A 2,500-nucleotide genomic window follows, 5' to 3' on the forward strand; every position below is an offset into this window, starting at 1 on the left:
AAGTTTTACAAAGATTAATGCAAGTAATATTTTTTCTTGTAATATTTATCTTAAAAGTTATTTTAACTATATAGGTTTCTTTTTTTTTATAAATTTATTTTTTTAATACTCCACATTACTCAAAATAGCTACCTAGTCAGTTCAGCTAGATAATAGAGCATTTAAGATTTTCCATTAAAAGATAAAAATAATAAAATTTTAAGTTATTTGTTTATATATATATATACATATATATATATATATATATATATATATATATATTTATGTATATACATATATATATATATATATATATATATAAATAAGTAATTGTTTTTGAACGCCACGATGTTTATTAAGTATATTTTTTAACGAAAAAAACAATGTATTTTTTACCTGATGATTGCTAAACGCATGAAACATTTAGTAGTAAAAATCATGTAGTTATTTTTATTTAATCTCGTCAAAAAATCAATTATATATATATATATATATATATATATATATATATATATATATATATATATATATATATATATATATATATATACATATATATATATATATATGTATATATATATATATATATATGTATATATATATATATATATGTATATATATATATGTATATATATATAAATTAGTAAAAACATTTATCTAATTTTTGATTACTTCAACACTGTGTTTCACCATCAGTAGGTTCATCAGGAAGAATTCTTCCTGATGAACCTACTGATGGTGAAACACAGTGTTGAAGTAATCAAAAATTAGATAAATGTTTTTACTAATTTATATATATATACATATATATATATATATATATATATATATATATATATATATATATATATATATATATATATACATGTATATATATATATATATATATATATATATATATATATATATATATATATATATATATATATATATATATATATATATAAACTATAATAGCATATTTTTATCTTTTCTTTTTTAATTAACTAAGATATAGGCTCTTTTAATTACTTACTTAATTAAAGAATGGTGACATATAAAAAACGTTTAAAGTTGAAATAGTTTTGATCTTTGCTAGTATGATTCTATTGCTGAGTTTCTTGAATGTGATCACTTTTCGATACAAATGTTGCAAAAAATGTGATATATTTTTTTTATGGTTGAATGTTTAGTTTTCTTTATAAGAGTAAATTACTATCAAAAGTTACAAAAAAATTTTGATCTGTAATTATATACATGCACCCTTCACACATACACAATATTATCGAATTGATCAAAACACTAATGAATTATCCTATGCCCAATATAATTTACACTAAATTACCCATATCACTTATACTAGTGTTATCTTTTGAATTTAGAAATAGAAGTTATTAAATGCTGGTGGCTCATCATTCAGTGCAATTGAAAAGGGCATGCTTTCAAAGTAAGTATAATTTTTCTATAAAAAGAGCTTTTTAAGTATCATCATTTTATATAAGTGTGTGTATGCGTGTGATATGTGTTTGTGTGTATTAAATATATATATATATATATATATATATATATATATATATATATATATATATATATATTTATATTTATATATATATAAATATATATTTTGATGAAACACAGTGTTAAATGAGAAAAAATTTTCCTAAAGTGATTTTATTCTATTATATATATATATATATATATATATATATATATATATATATATATATATATATATATATATATATAGACTTGCAAGCCATTGGTAAATAGAACAGGTGGCTGGCTCACAAGTTCAAGTGGCTGGATAGCCAGCTAGCCACTAAAAAAAAAACACAAAACTAGCTGCGGCTGGCTTATAAAGAATGAGGCTGGCTAGCCGGCTGAAAGTGGAAAATATCCTCTTTTGTTTTTAGTTATTACTAAATTTATAACACACCCCTAAATTATTTTACAGCAAATTAATGTTTTCGTGTATAAAAATAATCATATTCATATTAGTTGGGTCCAGTAAACTTCTGAGAGAATTAACAATCAATCCAGCAGTTGAAAACATGGATTCTAACGGGTGATGCGGAAGTTATCGGACAAATTCTAATTTCATTATTTGAGCATAATAATTAGTTTTTGTGGTTTTATGCGTAGGCATAAACGTTCTATAAAATATAAACTTTATTATTTGAAACACAATTATTTAAAATGAGGTTAAATGCAGCTGAACGAGAATCTTTTCGAAAGCGACTAAAAATGTTTTTTGTAAATAAACCTAATATAAAAATAAAAAAAAATCGTAAATCATTTTGAAAAGGAAGGATTTGCTCGAAGTACAATATATGATAACCTAAAAAGACTTGAAACTGTTCAATCGTTTTCTGATAGAAAGCACCCTGGTCGTCCGACATCCTGGACTAGAAAAAAGAAGGCCGAATTAACGAGACTTGTCAACAATCGAAAAGGGGTCAGTCAGAGAAAAATAGGTATTAAATTCGGTGTAAATCAATCGACAATTGGTCGTCAGTTAAAAAAAATGAATATTAAATATAGA

General features: G+C 22.0%; 1 long non-coding RNA gene across 3 annotated transcripts in view; it reads left to right on the forward strand.

Annotated features, from left to right (window-relative positions):
• LOC136078034 (uncharacterized) overlaps positions 1-2,500 on the forward strand; it is a 9,289-nt gene that overhangs the window by 3,048 nt on the left and 3,741 nt on the right. For 2 of the 3 annotated variants that reach the window (XR_010637462.1, XR_010637460.1), the window contains one exon: positions 1,341-1,405. This is a non-coding gene — a long non-coding RNA (uncharacterized LOC136078034). Of the gene's footprint in view, positions 24-1,340; positions 1,406-2,500 lie in introns of all 3 variants that reach the window. The other variant, XR_010637461.1, reaches the window with a different exon arrangement.

This window comes from Hydra vulgaris, chromosome 03 (genome assembly GCF_038396675.1).
Source record: "Hydra vulgaris chromosome 03, alternate assembly HydraT2T_AEP".
Taxonomy (NCBI): domain Eukaryota; kingdom Metazoa; phylum Cnidaria; class Hydrozoa; order Anthoathecata; family Hydridae; genus Hydra; species Hydra vulgaris.